This window comes from Pleurodeles waltl, chromosome 4_2 (assembly GCF_031143425.1).
Source record: "Pleurodeles waltl isolate 20211129_DDA chromosome 4_2, aPleWal1.hap1.20221129, whole genome shotgun sequence".
Classification (NCBI taxonomy): domain Eukaryota; kingdom Metazoa; phylum Chordata; class Amphibia; order Caudata; family Salamandridae; genus Pleurodeles; species Pleurodeles waltl.
In genome coordinates, this window is record NC_090443.1 from 745,675,371 (window position 1) to 745,693,504 (window position 18,134).

General features: G+C 43.2%; 1 protein-coding gene across 1 annotated transcript in view; it reads right to left on the minus strand.

The window, feature by feature from the left end:
• EEIG2 (EEIG family member 2) overlaps positions 1 to 18,134 on the minus strand; it is a 290,983-nt gene that overhangs the window by 12,463 nt on the left and 260,386 nt on the right. The gene's annotated exons all lie outside the window — the stretch shown is intronic.

Below are 18,134 nucleotides of genomic sequence, written 5' to 3' on the forward strand. Positions count from 1 at the left end.
TCGAAATATAACTTAGAGAGAACATAATTTAGTGGCACTATGATAGTTTATTCTTGTGCTTCACTCTCATCGTTACTATTTCAATCCTCCTGTGTTGTGTAGTTCTGGTCATTGCAGCTCACGCTTTGCTATCTAAAATGCAGTCGTTTTATTAAACCAATCTTTAAAACTTAAACTGCCTCTGTCATTTATATATGAGACCGCACTGTGTATGAGAGAGCCGGTTGTGACCTGAGTGAGACCACAACTTCCCTGGAAAGTACTAAGATGTCATGCGCTCGGCTGCCCAATTGTCTCTTCCATTTGGGAAAGATGAGGCACTGCTAGTTAGCCGGAGCAAAACCCGGATTTAGAGTAACAAGGGTCCTTCACCGTGGGTCAGACTAAGGGCCAGATGTAGGAAGCCGTTTGCATGGTGCAAACTCCGAAAATCGCAGTTTGCGCCATGAAAACGGCCTAACGCGATGCACATTCACAAATTGCGAGTCGGTACCGACTCGCAATTTGTGAATGCGACTCGCAAATAGGAAGGGGTGTTCCCTTCCTATTTGCGACTCGCATCGCAATTCAGAATTGCTTTGTGACCGCGAATGCGGTCGCAAAGCAACTCGCAGTTACCACCAGTGTCACACTGGTGGTAACTCATTCCCCTTTGTGAATGTTGCCCAGATTGTTTTTTCAGAGCAGGCAGTGGTCCAATGGACCACTGCCTACACTGAAAAAACGAAACCAAATGGTTTTGCTATTTTTTCATTTTGCAACTCGTTTTCCTTTAAGGAAAACGGGCTGCAAAATGAAGAAAAAAAAAACTGCTTTATTTAAAAAGCAGTCACAGACATGGAGGTCTGCTGACTTCAGCAGGCCACCATCCCTATGAGTGCAGGGACTCGCTAAGGGTCGTAAAATGCGACCCACCTCATTAATATTGATGAGGTGGGTCTTTGCGACCCCATAGCGAGTCGCAGACGGTGTCTGAGACACCGTTCTGCATCCGAGATTGCGACTCAGAAATTGCGAGTCGGACAGACTCGCAATTTCCGAGTCGCATCTCGGAGTTTGCTACATGTGGCCCTCAGTCCCCCACACTGCGAACGATCTTGCCGCTCAAAATCCAGTAGTCTCATTAGGATAATGAGAGCCTACGCGACATGGCGCCGCCAACGTTTGGCCAGGCTCAAATTTTCGGGTCCACCGGTATATCTCGGTCTCATTTAATATAATGACCCCTCGGTTCCGTATACGGAGACGTCCGTGGTACTGAGATTTCCACCACCGCCGTATAGGCAACCCTATTTTACAGCAGGTGGTTGTTCAAGCTTGATCCTTAAAAGGAAAAAAACCCTGCCTTGGTGTGCCTTTTCTGAACCCTTGCTGCTATTATAGTGGCGAATCCCCAGGCTGTACAAATAGCTCTTAACACGAGACAACCACTTATGACACATTTACTAGCACATGGACTTACAGCACGGGGAGGTCCAGTCACATTTGTGGTGGATGCTCACGCAGCCTATAGAACAGAGCTGTTTTACTCTTGGGTCACATTTCCAGCAGTAAATGGGAACATAAATACATTTCATACATATACAGGTGCAAACGTGCCTGGGCAGTACAGGGCGTATGCATACTTAGAGATACCTTTATCTTATCAAGAACATAATAATTGGCTTGATGGCGCCCTACCCCATACAATATTACCAGTAAGGTTAGGTCCACTAAGTTATGATGGTCCGACCTGGCCTTTATTGCCCACATATACACCTCATCCTGCGGTTGCGAATATGATGGGAACCGTGGTTCGCCGCTTATATACTGAATTAACAGCAATATATAGACGCTTAATACAATTTGTGATGCAGACACTAAATACAAACCCAGCGCGTGCTGCTCCAGCACAACCACATGCAGTAACACCAGGTATACATCTGGTGACTGTACACTCTATTATGGGTACAGTTCCAGCAAAACGAGAGGAGACTCCGTTTTGGCTGGCACAAAAAATTAATACGCTGGAGGCGGTATTTCCCCATACGGGACCTTAGGATAAACATATTAACTATGTGCTTGCCCTTTGGGATGGTTCCCACAGTTCAACAATGTAATACATGGGGCACGGTATTTGCCGCGCTCTATACAACGGCACACGGTACACTGACACTAGCTAACCTATGAATACGGGGCTGCCCCGGCCTTAGATTTAGGATTGCAACTGATGGGCAACTTTGTCACAGTTTCTTCAATTATCCTAAGTAATCTTAAAGGGGAAGCAGTTGGACTTGCAGTGCGCATCCGTCTTCGTGACGTTCCGCAACAAGATCAGCAGCGGGAACTGCCTAAAATAATAGCGGAAACATATTCGAGTATTGGTCGAGATAGCCTTGGGGCCAAACTACAAAAACCTCAATTTCAGGGTAAAATTAATAAAGACAATACTAAGCAACAACCTGAGGGTAATAAGAAACGCTGGGAAAAAAAACAACAACACACACCTAAAAACAGAAAGGGGAGAATCTCCAGGCACGGAGGCCCCAAAGAATAGGTATAATCTCAGAAATAGAGAGAATATAAAAACGCCTGATAGATATCAATATACTGATAAACGCCAATCTCGTTCCTTTTAGGACTTATCGGAAAAGAGAAATGAGAGAGGTGGGTGATCAGAGCGGAGAACAGAGTACGTGAAACCGAGACAGGAATCACAATGCTCTTCGGAGGTTTCTGTAAAGAAGGAAGAGAAACCAGTACAACAAAAACAACAATTTAAAAAGAAAAAAGTGGCTGCTGTCTCAGTTAGACATGCGACTCAGGAAGAGGGTTCTCTTGAAGAACAAGAACTAGGCTCTAGCACTGCTAGACAGCGCGGCAGAGGTCACAATAGTTCGCCGGAGTCTTCTAGAGCATCTGGAGGTGAAAGCAACTGATGACTTCATACAAGTAGAAACAGCAGATATGCGTGTCTCCGAACCCGATAGGGTGTATAGAGTAACTCTACAATTGGAAGGAGACACTGAACGCATCATACACGCAATCTTCTGGGATCGTGTAGTTAAAATATATGACATTTTGTTGGCCGAACAAGATATGCCGCCTGATTTTGTCCGCACCTGCCCAGCTGGGGAGGAGGTTATTAAACCTTCCTTCTCACCCCTTGTTCCAGAGGAACTTGCTGAGTCCTATTCTATAGAATGGGCTCTCGCACAAGCACCTGCGTTATATAGAAATCACGTAGGGTGGGACAGGGATTCTCCATACCATGTAATTCCCATTAAAGGTGAACCTCAGCCACAACCGCAGTATCCCATAAAACATGAAACAAGGGCACCGGTGAGAGAAATACTTACGCAATTAGAATACCAGGGGGTGATTGAACCCTGTGTCTCACCGATAAATAATCCCTTATTCCCTGCAGCTAAACTGTACCATTCATACAGAACAGTCTTAGACTATAGACATTTAAACGTACATACACGTACATATGCTATACAAAATTTGCATAGTACTGCACTAATGAGCAATATTGTGCGGAAAAAGTATAAAACAACTTTGGATATCTCGAATGGATTCTTCTGCCAGAATATAGCGCCTGAAAGCAGAGACTTAACAAGCTTTAGCGCACTAGGCTCCCAAAAACAATTCTGTAGTTTGCCTCATGGGTATAAGAACAGCCCAGGACTGTTTGCAGCTCGTGTGACTGCTATTTTACACGAGTTGGACCCTGAAGCATTGTCATATGTGGATGATATATATCTCACGGATGACGAGTTACTACAACATTTAAGACGGGTAGCCCGCATTGTTGTAGGGTTTGCCGAAGTCGGCTACAGATTTAACTTAGAAACATCAAAAATTGCCTTCCTCAGCATCCTGTTTCTGAGATATGAGCTGTCGAGTGAAGGGAAGAGCCTAGCGCCCCAATTTTTAGAAAAATGTGCACAATTGCAACCACCATATACGATTAAAAAACTACAATCATTGTTGGGCTTTCTAAATTTTGGCAGAACATCCTGATTATGCTACATGCATAAAACCTTTATATGAATTAATACATCCTGATTTTTCAGGCAAGTACTGGACAATTGAACACACACATACTCTTCGAGAGTTACAAGCAGACATGCTAGCAGCAAAACATCTACACACGGGACAATAAGACACATTTGGCCATCAGGGTAATAGCTGGGGCCATTGGGTTTACTTATGTCACATTTACTGAAGGTGAGACAGTCCCGATTGCATACAAATCACACCTGTATTCCGCTGCTGAACAACGATTTGCACCCACAGAGAAAATACTCACTGCTGTACGGATGGCTGTTATTAAAGAAAGACCTCTTGCCCAAGGAAAACACATTATTGTCGTTTCTCCTATTCCGGCCCTTGAGGCTGTTACAAAAGCTAGCGTTCTGAACGCAAAAGCACTTCATCCAAGATGGATACAATGGGCTACGTCTCCAACAGCCACTGATGTAGACTACATTGTTGACCCTAAGTTACAAACTCAAGAATTTCTACAATATGAAGTTGAATATCCAGTTCCCGCTGACACCTTGCTAATTGATCAATATAATGTAGTCATGTACACCGACGGCTCAGCGCAACCAGCGATTGGAACTAAACATCAATATTCTGCTGCATGTGCGGTCGTGAGTGGCTATATGGAGGGGGAGAAATTCTGTCCCCAACATACCTATACACAGACCTTAGGGGATTGTACAGCACAATTAGCTGAGCTGAAAGCCCTACTAATGGCACTAGAACATACAGATCTGACTCAGTTCACACTGATTGTTTGTGATTCATATTATCGCGTTCAGTCTTTTAATGAATACCTGCATTACTGGCACTTGAATGGGTTCAGAGATTCGAAAGGCAACACCATAAAACACAGATTACTGTGGGGGAAGGTAGCAGACCTGAAAGAGATGCTACCCAAAGTCCATGTTGTGCATACACTTGGACACAAGCGCGTTGGGATATACGTTGCTGGAAACACTTTGGCTGATGAAGCCGCAAAGTCGGCAGTGGCAGTTGCCACTGTAGCTGCAGTGACTCGTTCGACATTATGGCTGTCATAAAAGCTACAGTTGATGGTACGCCTTATCCTAAATGATTTCCTAATAAATACCAATACTTGATGGAAAGTATGCTGAACGCTGAAGTTAAAATTCCAGGCGTAGGTGTACGCGGCATCCCCAATAAAGATGTAAGACCACAATTGATTAAAGCAGCGCATGAGGGGGTGGCATCTGCACATGCTGGCGTGGCTGCTACAATCTCACTCTTGCAGGCCCGTTATTGGTGGCCTGGTCTCTATAAAGAGACTAAGCAGTATGTCCTTTGTTGTGACATCTGTCAACAAATTAAAGTTTCCACAGCTAGGCGCCCGCCGCAGACACCCCTCTTAATCTCAAATAGACCATTACAATGTGTGTACTTGGATCATTGCGGTCCATTAACACCGGATAGTGCATATAAATATATACTAGTCGCTGTTGATTCTTGCTCCAGATTTGTGTGGGTGTGGCCACAACGCTCGGCTGACGCTCGGACTGTTATTAAAGATTTGAGAGTCTTTGTCGGTACATATGCAGTTGCGGCATTCCATTCGGACCAGGGCCCTGCTTTTGCCTCAAGGGCATTCAGGGACACCATGGCTTCATTGGGGGTCCAGCTCCAGTACTCGTCTCCATTTCATCCCGAGGGAAATTCTGTTGTGGAGCGATTAAACGGCGATTTAAAGCTATCCTTAACGGCCAGAGTCTTAGGTACGGGTCGTAGTTGGCTAACCCACCTGTATGGAGTTCAGAGAGCACTAAATAACCTGCCTGGGAGGTCGTACTTCATATGAGTGCCTGTTCGGAATACAAATGTTTGTTCCGGAACTTGATGGTCCTGGTGTGGAGGCGGTGGAAACACCTTTTGACATAAATGATCGTGTCACTGTTTTACAGGCATTACAGCAGTTCCGTGAAGATAACTCTTCTAAAAATGCTGCCTCCACAGGAATTAAGGATGTGCAAGTAACACCTACCAGCTGGATTCCCAGAGTTGGGGATCTTGTGCGTGAAAAGGTCGCAGTGAAAAAAGAATTTGGTCCTTCTTATCGAGCAACAGTCCCTGTGTTGGGGATACACGGTACCAGAACTGTTATCCTACCACCGTTGCCAGGTGCCAAAGAAAACCGTTTTGTTTCTATTGACAATGTCAAGTTACAACATGTGGCCAATTCTACACAGCCGACCAAGAGGAATGTCCAGTAGTTCCCGAATCCCTCTCACTACTGGAGAAGAAGTTCCGCTTCAAGTTATCTATAATAACACTGATGCCTCTCCAAGCTTGGGGAGGGTGGATGATGATCTCGCATTGGTTCCACTAACAACAAGCAACTTAGAAACATTTGATCAAGTCACTATGACTACAAACGTGACGGATGGTGCTGTCTACAGTGTCCCACCATGAGAAACACCAACTCCTCCATTGACTATGGCAACGCCTTTTGCACGAACTGCCTCTGGTTACTTTGCCGACAACGATGGTCTATCGGACTCGTTTGCCTCTTCAACTGCTGACCTGTCAGGTCCACGTAAGCCGATACATTGGCTTAAAAATATGTATTTTATTTTTCCATGGAATTATCTGTGTTTTTTTTTGACTGTCCTAGCATTTTTTCTTTGGATTGGGTTTGTCATTACCTTTTTTCTGTTAATTCATGGTCATTTCCTTCCCGAGAGATCAGCGGTTGAACAGGTGGAGGAGGTATTGAAACCACATTTTTCATCACATAAGGTTCGAAGAGACTTGTCCTTTGTGAACATTTCTGCAGTGCCAATTCCAGATGGGATTGTGTGGGATAAAGTAATGTTTGATATATACGGTCCCACTGAAATAATTCAAATACCGTATGTGTTAAAGTTATCCATGAATGATATAGTTATACCAGGCATTGTATCTGATGATAGGGATGTGAAAACAGTTGATTCAATGATGAAAGACTTGCAATATTATACTGTCTATGAAAATGAGGCTGTTTACCAGTTTAAGTACAATTATGGTGACATGTTTTGCTATAATTATTAGGGGCACCACTTCATACATAAAGCTAGCAGTCGAAAAACGATATTTGATTATACGCAATGGGAACGTTGCCCAACTCCCCCGCAAGGGAGTTCAAAAACTTATTTTGAAAAATTCGCGTATTTTTCTGGGCATCATCAAACAAATGCGGAGTCCTATTATTTTAAGGTAACTCCGACTAGGGATAAACATATGTTATTGACCAACACGAAATTTATATATTCGGACTCCTTTGTTTCCCGGTTATCAATTGAAGGTTATGAATATTGTTCAAAGAATGTTGATTTGGAAAGTGTTTGGGGAACTAAAAATTGGCAGACCACGGGTAGAGAAACATTGTTTAGAGCATGTCTCTTCCCCGTTCAAATTATCTTTTTAAATGAAACAGTACAACCGACCAGTTACTTAGGGTTAGCTACAATTAGAGAATTAAACATGCCCGTATACCTGCCCCTGCAAAATTTAATAACTGGCAAAAGTACACAAATGCAACTTTTAGTGAGCTTAATGAGTGGGTTCAGAATGGTACATTTAATACTTCACTGTCACGTCCAGGCGGTTGGTTATTGTGGCTGGTAGATACCAACGGGTGTCATCAACGTTTAGTCACCTCCTCGGGGGGTTTCCGAACGAGTAGGTCAGACCCTCGCTATATATCACCAGAACATGCTGAAATAATTACAACATTTAGTGTAGGAAAATTGTGCCACCAGTGGCTAAAATCATCCTCACTAGATGCGGTTAAGACACATCTCAGTCTCCTGTCTAACAACACTGACTTACAAATTTTTTTGTCAGGCCCAAAGATACCACGTAGGAAGCGTTTCTTGTATGAGGTATACAATGAAATATGCAAACTTTCCCAACAAGAGGCTGCAGCCCGGTTAAGGCAGATAGATCAGGAAAATTTGAAAAAGGCATTAGCTGTTGTGGATAATGGAATTCACACCTTGTCCGACCGGATATATACAATTAACAACATCGTTTCTTCTGCCATAGACATTATACGATCTGATATGTCTTCTTTATATCATGGACAGAGTCAGACCAGGTCCATTATGCAGTTGGGTTGGACGCTTCAGACATTGAAGGCGGGTCGCTTTCCGTGGCAGCACATCAGTGCCAGGGAAATATTTTTTTCCTTTAATTTAACGCAACAACAACAACTAATGGCTAAGAAGGAGGCGACTTATGTCATGCTCAACATTGAAAAGATAGAAAGATTGCCTTTTACCGTGGCTGAGATTCCCTCAACAGAGTGGTTGATACACGGGGTCATTAATCTGCCTATTTCTACATTACAATTCACTTCTTGTTTGAAACATGTTCCGGTAGGCAGATATGAAAAGTTGGGAGATAGCTACATCCATGAGGTGTGGGAGCTTCCCTTCTCGTACAAATGCCTCAATGGCATGAAAGAGGTCTTTCTTAGCGGCAGTGAATGTGAGGCTTCAATCAGCCATTCAATGATTTGTAAGCAGCTGTCCTTGGATGGTGCGTGTAATGCCTCGGTTGCGAACTTGGCTTGCTATCTGATGGGAGTTCCAGTCCCCTTGATTAAACGCACGTTCCAGGTGCTTTCAAACGGCAGCTACATCCTCCTCAATAGTGAAGACTGTTGTGGCATGCAGGCCTGAATAGTTTACGTTGTTTCGGTCACTAAGGTCGTTACATGCTGCGGGAACGTGTTGTTTCCCCCCACTAAAATTAGGGAGGTAGCAGATATTTGGCCTCACATTGCTACTTCCAAGGTGAATTTTGACAAGTTAAGTAGACTAAAGGCTTTGTTTCAGAAGCATGTGGCCCTTACATCTGCACGCGAGACCTACGCACTTCAGGTGGCAAGGTCATCGGGGGAAATACAGTCCCTGTTAAATACAAACTTTCCGAGACACTTTGGTGAACTTGTGAGACGTATGTTTAATGCGTCCAGCAAGGCTGGATTAGCAAATTTTTTCAAAGCTGTTGGTATTGGTTTTGTTCACAGCTTTTTCTCCATATTCGGTTTGATACCTTCGGCTATTCATTAAATTTTCTGAAGCATTTTTGGGGGATTTCCGATAACTTTGGCTTTATTAGCCGGCATTTTGCTGTTGCTTTTCCGCAATGGCTGTACTGCCGCAACAAGGACGAATGAGGGCGCTCCCATCAGCGCAGCTGTGTCGTGAATGCATGATGCAGCATTTTGGAGCAACACTCCTGGAATATTTGGAGTGTGACTGCTCTCTGTAATTCAGACCGGTTTTGGATTGTGTGCAGCCAGTGTTTCGGTGCCGTTGGTGCTCTTTTGAACATGCACTGGACGTTTGTCTCTCACAGCAACGTCCCTCAGTGCTTGATGCTGATCTGTTGATGTTCTCGATGAGGGTTCATTACCAGACATGCGCCCTGCGGCTGCGTTTGCTCAGAGAAGCTGCTTACGAGCTACCCTTCCAGGAGGAAGTTGATATTAACTCGTTCATAGGCACTGCACGGGATGCTGCCTTGGTTGACACTGGGGCTCTGGAACACACCTGCTCCTTGGAAGTTTTTGGTGTGGACTTACCGGTTCTGTCATCTGCAGAGATGGAGAATCTCCTGCTTTCCATGACTAATGCTTGATTTGGAACTATCCTAAATTGACATTTTCCTTTGAATTCGGCATTGGGCCGCATGCTCACAACTTGTTAAAGTTCAATAGGGTTTTAAATATATTTTAGCATTAGGGCATTTTTAGCTAAGGCTTAAACCACTTTCTACCGACAAGGGGAGGGTGTAGTGTAGCCATTTTTAATATAGCTCATGCACGTTAGTTTAACATACTAGGATGCTGTGCACTTTGCCCTAGATACATTTTATTCAGCCTCGCACTGTTATTTTACAATAACCAGTTTTACCGTCTTGTTTTTATTTCCCTCTATCACACTGTTTAGCGTAGTTCAGCACTGTGTTCTCAAATAATGCATTCTTGATCGCCCTGTGCTTCAGTGAAGGCTACAGTCTGGTACATTGCCGGTAAACGTGGTAGAAGTTTAGTCTCCAGTATTCATAGAAAATACACATCCTTACATAGGGACATTTTCTTAGAACATCTGCGTGTTAGTTATAAAAACACTTCCTAGTCCTAGTACAGGTCAGAGGGAGATTCCGGCCAGGAAATCTACAACTAGATGCGGACTGCCCCGTTGCAGATGCTGATGCAGATTACAGGCCTTTGCTCAGGGATGAGGGTTGATGTCCTCCCGGGGAAACCTGAAAGGCAGGCTTAGAGCTTCACATGCTGTGCTCCAAATATAACTTGAGAGAACAAAATTTAGCGGCACTATGATAGCTTTATTCTTGTGCTTCACTCTCATCTTTACTATTTTAATCCTACTGTGTTGTGTAGCTCTGGTCATTGCAGCTCACGCTTTGCTATCTAAAATGCAGTTGTTTTATTAAACCAATCTTTAAAACTTAAACTGCCTCTGTCATTTATATATGAGACCGCACTGTGTATGAGAGAACCGGTTGTGACTTGAGTGACCACGACTTCCCTGGGAAGTACTAAGATGTAATGCGCTCTGCTGCCCAATTGTCTCTTCCATTTGGGAAAGATGAGGCACTGCTAGTTAGCCGGAGCAAAACCCGGATTTAGAGTGACAAGAGTCCTTCACCATGGGTCAGACTTAGTCCCCACACTGCGAACAATCTTGCCGCTCAAAATCCAGTAGTCTCATTAGGATAATGAGAGCCTACGCGACAATAGTATGTCCTCTCCCAGAGATGCATCTTGGCCACATGAGTTTTGTAAGTCCAGGAAATGTCCATCATCAGTGTTCTAAGAGGAAAGGAGGCTATCCATTCAAGATTCATCATCAGTCTCTTCATGGCCCTAAGCTTTCTTGGGCAGGACTAGCACACTGGTGGCAGACCTTAAGAGTTCCTTCACGTGGGCAAATCTCTGGGCTCTAGGGAACTGCTGTTTCAAAGATTCATCATCAAAACAGGCCTGAACATTTTGACAGTAGCAGACTCACCCGCAGGGAGTGGTCCAGAGAGTATTGCTACCATACTGAAAATAAGCAGCATGGCCACCAGAAGGCTTCAACCTGCAAAAAGTCAGCATATGGAGTTGGAAATTCCAGCTTAATTTTTTAATGGTCAAAGTCAGTTGTGACCACGCAGAAGAGGTTGGCGTCTGGGAATCATGTCAAGACTTCGTATAGTCCCAGTACCAGAACCGGTTTCCTGAAGAAGAGAAGATTTCTTCATCCCATGGTCTTTTTTTGTCGCAATATTTTTAGGAGACTGTTCCCTGTTAGCAGACTTACTAAAGGAAAACACTTTGGTGTATACTTGCAGTCCTTAGCCAAAAATAGTTTGGCCTCCCGCTCTTGGATGATTTTCAAGTTCATCAAGGAACTGGAGTCACGTGCCGAGGGGCTCATGTTTAGAGCCTAGATACCAACTGCAGATGTCTTGTGGATCCGACAAAAAAATATTTTCTTTTAGCATTTGTGATAGGGCCTCAACCCTGAAATCTTTGGAAGGGGAAATCCCACATGGTTGCTGGAGGGGAGGAGTTTGTAGGTGAAGCATCATGATTAACTCTGGACCTTTGGCAACTAAGTCAGGAAAAACAGGAATCTATGCCAGTTGGTGCCTTATATACTGTGATACAGTTACACCTAGGACAGTCAGAGTTGAGGCCTGAGCTGCATGGCATGACCTGACAGCTCAGGAGTGCCATTACAGGAGAAATGTTTCTGGATCAAGTCTGGCACCTGAAGGATTGCATTGAGGTGAGGATTCTGCAAGAAGAAGTAACCATCAGAAGCACACACCATTTATGGTTACAAATTTCACATATCCCAGGTTCCCACACATTTGTTAAGTCATCAAAGCCCTACAACCTTTAGAGCTAATGATTATTATTACTAACAACACTTTCATCGAAAGCAATTGGGAATGGATATATGTATAAGACCTAAATAAGCCAGAAAGCAAAATCAAAGAGGAAAAAGACGGGCCACAGGAACAGGAGGCATGCATTTATATGCTAAAACAGTCAAATGGGAACTAGTAATGCTGGAACCCAAAAGAGCCATCCCTTTGAACAAAACGTCAAAAAAGTATTATTTTCATACAAAAGCGTAGCATTGGTGGGGGCTACAAATAATAATTTGTAAAATTCCGATTTTTATTGCTTCATGTTAATTCAGAAAATTTGGGAACCCTACAAATGTTACTTAGTATGCTAGAAGGGTGTTAAATTAAACATCAAGCACCGGCTAGGCTTTAAGTCGGGCCTCTTTTCTTAAGAAGTAGAAGTGCTTGTTCGCTGATTGGCAAGTGCATTGGTACATTTAGGTGTCTAGGTGACTGGACTCACTCGCTGCTGTTCAAGTTCAGACAATCATCAGTCCATTCAGCCATCAATTCATGGACTTATCTTGTCTATCCATACAGGCAAAAGGAGACACTGCACTAACACTTTTCAACTGTGTGAAGCTTTTTTTTTTTTTTTAAATAAAGAAAAGATGTGATCATTATTTCTGCCATAAACTTTGAATCAATTACATGAGAAAAAATAAAACATGCACAAAGCTCATTGTTTTGTCATTTGCATAGTGAAAATGTTGGACTAAAGCACTACAGTGGTTCTGCATGGCAGTAGCATTGCACACGTCCATGACATAAGAAAGAGGCAGAAGGAGCAGTCAGCACAAGCACCTGCGTCCTTATCGCCACATTACATGTACAACACGTCTGCAAACTTCCCTCACACACAGAACAGCATCAGTACACTACTGTTTACAAGTTTTTCTCATTGTGTTTGTATGCACGTAGGAAATTGTGTCTACAAATCTTGAAATGAAATGATCAGACTGAGTTAGATCCAGGGATTGTAAGAAGGACTCAAGAAAGCAACTAAGAGGGGAGCACTCTGAACTAATATCTCTTCCTGACCATAACATGGAGTGAGGGATTGTTATGCTCCACTAAGGGACCAGTGCCCCTATGTTAGTCTTATGCCACAGAGTTATTTCATGTTCATATTCAAATCCAATTAAGTACCTTTCTAAAATCCTTCTACGACAGTGCATTTTGCTATACTAAACTGGCATGTGGAAGGTGGGTGCGCCACACATTTATGGTATTATATACCACTCATCGGTACACAAGTTTCCCTCACAATGAGTTCAGTTTTATCAGTTGCCTAAAGTTCATTTCCTTTGCCTGCAGACAGTAGATCAAATACTTGTGTTCAGTCCCTATGGGTTTCAATCATGTGAGAGAAGAAGCCTCAGAATAATATCCTGGAAAGGTAGTTATTAGTTTCCTGCTCATTGCTTATAGCAGACCTCCCTGGAGTATCATCCAGGGATGAGTTAGCAGTCCATGCTTTTTAGGTCAAGCACGCAAATGCTTCCGACCTGTTGTAAGTATTGTGGGCTTTTAACCACGCCCATCACTTTGATTTGTTTGTGGGCTTGCCTTTCAAAAATCCCTCAATGAGGTTGGTAAATGCATTACGTTTGTCCCGCCCTGGGGCAGTTTTGTTACCGCCTTGCAGACTGACCCTGCTAATGGATTATTGTACGATTGCCCATATATTTTATGTGAGTGAACTACTTTTTTCTTCGGTGTCTCTCCATGGTGCTTTGAATCGGCTTGCACTGCCGTCCCCAGCACCTCTCATCCATCCATCAGTTTCCTGTTTGTGTCTGCCATCCCCACCACCCCTCCCATGTCATTTCTTGTTATTTAACTTTGGTCACAAGTCGCTACTTGTTTTTATTACTTGGGCTCTGTGTCGCAGTAAGGGAAGAGTGAAAGACCATCTAGGGTCTTCAGAGACACAAGTGGACAATGGGTAGACTCTCTTGACCTGTCCTTTGTGTGCTGTCCATGTGTATGTTAGTGGTGTTTAGAGGGCTAAAGCAGAGTTCGATCCGTGACTGAGATTTACTCAGCCTTTCATCCTTCCAAGTTCAGTAAAACCGGCACCAGTCTCAATGCATTATAAGAATGGTTGTGCTTACTCAGGGGACTTAGACACATACAGTAGAGCTTTAAGTGCTCCATAAATAAAAGGCTACCAAGGAGCTAACTTTCACGATATACAAAAGTGTCCGTCATTTGTGGTGAACTAGAAAATGCCTGTAATGGAATTCATGGTTAGTGGCAGATGCTTGCTCTCCGATAACCCTCACCAACGAGGCTAATGCGCATTCATTTTAAGTGTCTCTCTCTTTTATAGCGCCTGTTAAATGGAACCTGCTTGCTGAGTCAAGATAAAGTGGATGAATTTTGCTAACAGACTGATGTGCCACGTGCACAAAGCTCCTTATCTCCTCCTCTTTGAAGATGATACATAAGTTCATTGCTGTGCTTATTCATTCCCCACACGAGCGCATGCGCCTCTTTCACACATTACTGTATGATTTGCTGGCATATTCCTGCTCTCTCTCCCTTCCTATTCTTGGCTTGTCGTCCATTGATGAACATGTGTTTTTGTTTATTCCCTTTTTGTTTTGGAGTAGTTTATGTTTTAAGGGCCTTGCTTAAAAAATATTCCCATAGGCCTACTAGCCCTTTAGTTATATGCAGAGCCACTGGTATTACATGGCAGAAACGACCAAAATATGCAGCAGGGCTGACCAATTAATGTGGCAAAGAAATGTCCAGTTATGCATTTACAATGCCAATAGCTCCAACTAAAGTAAATGTAAGTCCTATTGCATTGCAAATGCTTGTTTGACCCATAGGAACAGGAAGTCGAAGAAAGTGATTGGGGCTTTGTGCACCCAGCATAAGCACCATGATGCCCCCCACATACGGCACTCCTTGCTCAAGACAGGAGATTAAAAAGCAGAAGGTGGAAAAAGTTCTTACCCTGGCTCCTTCCCAAACTCTTAGTACCTTAGGACATTTCAAGCTTTTCCTGTGCAGCAAAGTTCGGTTTGGTGGCAATGAGGAAACGGTGAGACAAACGCACTGCCCTGCCACAACCATGGTAAGGATAGGAAAATAAGGTGCAAGATAAATACTATAGCTGATCTCATTAGTGCCCAGAACTGTAACTTCATAACCTCAGGAAATTGTCACTAGTTCTCCCTGAGTAACTCCGTAATGGCTGGTGGCAATATGGCTGTGGAGTAAACAGAGTGAGTGAGGGGAGCATTAGACTCTACACAAGATTAAACTAGAAATGGCTGTGTTTATAACAGAGCTGCGTCCTGCTTTGGCCAGTAATCAAACTCCACTGTATCTCCAAAGCGTTGTTTATGAGGTATGACTTGTGATACAAGGGACTAAAGAATGAACAGCTTATTTTACCTTAAAACATTAATCTTTAACCATTGAGTGCAATGAATGTGTGTGTAGGGGAGGTGTCAAGTAGTGCTTGCAATTCTCATTGTCATCAACCAGAAAACGTACACATGGGAAACTCCACATGTTAAGTGTCTACATGTTTTCTCCACACATTACTGTCATGGAATCTTGATCAAAAATTGTCCAATCGCCAAACCCTAATGCTCTGCCACACAAACAGCCCTGGAAGCTTTTACTCACTATGTACAGAAAAGAGGAGAGCAGGATATTAAATATACTGCACAGTATTCGGAACCGAGCACCGGCAGCCGGATGCAGCCCTTCACCATGTTGCAGAATGATGCTAATACAGGATCTCAGAGCCTGCTTAACACAACCAACCTCTGCTGGAAATGGCATTCCAGCACACTGGCACAGCAACAAAGGACACTGGGAAACAACACAATGCACCTAAATCTCCACTTTCCCAGATCAAAATGTATTATTTATAATATGCATGAACACAGTGCTTGAAATGGAAATATAGAAGTGCAGATACTCCTTGTCCTAAAGTCCCTGTTTGCTGCTGAAAAGTACCAGTACTCTCCTATTTAAAGCGGTGGGGAGAATTGCCGGTACTATCCCTTCCAAATTAAAGAAGTGCAGGTACTGAGCAACTGATAGAACCTGCTCAATTAAAGCAATGCATGTACAGCGAGCGTGCCAGCTCTATCAACAATCAGTTACAGGAGCGAACTCTGAGTCACTTCAAGCACAACACTCCGACCACAAATGGAAGTGCAGTCGGTGTGGTGCTCGGTACAGAAGTGCACCAAATAAGCAAGTGCCATAAATGATGCTGGCTTGCTCTAGTTAAGTGCAGGTGGCACTCTCCTTTCACCACCTGTGATGCACACAACACCAGGCCCCTGGAAGAAGTGGCCCAGTGAGGGCCAAAGATTAATTTCCTTGCCTCTGGGAGTCTGTCCCTCTGTGCATGACAGTAAATAAACAAAATGCCATCACTCACAACGCCAGACAGTTCGAACAATGAATGGGCTAGGAGTGTGCGTGGCATTGCCAGTACCCCCAAGTTTATGACGTTACACTCTGCTAAAGAAGGACAAATATCCTAAAATCTACGTGTCGATACCCAGCACTGGCGGCTGCACCAACAATGGTGAATAATATAGACTTTCAACTCAAGTGTTATCATGCACTGCATTTACCACAACGCATCTGTGCGAATTGTGTACTGGTGTTCCAGACAAGTGTACCTCCTCCCCCTCTCTTGTGATTGGCTCCCTTGAATTATTGGGCTGACAAGCTCATTGAAAAGGTTTGCCTCATAACCCACATCATAATCAGTGTAATCCCTGATGAACACTGTATATTTGTTGTATGTTTTTACCAATGGCCGTAATTTCCTCCACAAAGTTTTATCTCCCAGATGTAAATACCTACTAACCAGACGGGTCTGAACTTATGAAGGATCAAAACAAATATGATGACTAGAACTGGAATGGTGTGCTGTTTCCTGACCTATTCAATTATTTTGTCTGCTACCCATTACAAATTGCTGTTGACTGGCCGCTGAATCCAAAATACACCTTCAAAAAAACAATGGGAAAATGCAGCTTTATGAGTTAACAATGTTTAGCATATTTATATTCTCCATCACCTTGAATAATTTCGGATCCCCAGTGCTATACAGTTTCACAGGTGCCAATTTTGAATTGCCCATGGGAATCATCTTGTGAATCCCCCAAAATAGCAGTGATTGGGTAACTAAGGACTTTCGATATATAGGTAACCTTTCTGTGGAGCTACGAAGTAGTGGAAGTAGAGGTGACCATGACCCTTCAAATAATAATGCAATATGGTCACCTGTGAGAATCGCTTAGAGACTGACAGTCCTGTCTATCTCCAACTCTCAATGAAAATCCTACTCTTTCTGTTTGAAATGGGACGCTGACAGAGGCTGGGTCACTGATGAGCAATGTGTTATAGTTATTGGCTGACTCACAATAAGTTTCTAAAGAAACAGTACCTAAACACCCATGGCTATACAGGATCAATTCCACAGTATGAACCTAAATGTTGTATTTGCTCATTTGACAATACTGATTTTAATTTGATTTGGTTTATCCTGCTATAGGAGGGTTGGGAACACAGTAGTTGCACAAATAAATGCCATCTTTGGGATCTCATTTGTATGCAATACTTAAGTGTATTTGCTTGGACAGGTTATTGGTCTTTCTTCAGTCCACTGGAGGTTTGTAGATTTGGCTTGGGATCTTGCTAAGAGTGGAAAAGATTTAAGATAGATAAATGTGATCCCTCATTTCCTTCAAATTTTCTTGCAGTGTTGGGTAACCTAACTTTGGTAAGGAAAGCCAAGAATTTCACAGCACTTTGCGCACCCACTGCAAATCTCTGAAGATATTAGTAGAACATAAAGTGTTATATGTTCATATGAACAAAGAATAATCTGACAAAGTACCAAATGGAGGCAGGTTTAAACTTTAGACAATATGTCCTGTCCAACCTTCCCGCGTAATATTGTAATGTAGTAACGTGTTGTTAACATGTAAGCCACTCTCTCTGATACAGATTTGACTCTATTCAGTGTATGATAGTTCAGAATTTGGCTTACTGTCAGCTTCGACACTATTCAAGGTGTGAGTTGATATAAAAGATATACGTAACACTATGCTTGTACAACCTTACAGATTTATACCGGGACCATAGAGGACAGGAAATCTTCCACTTTGGCAGATGTT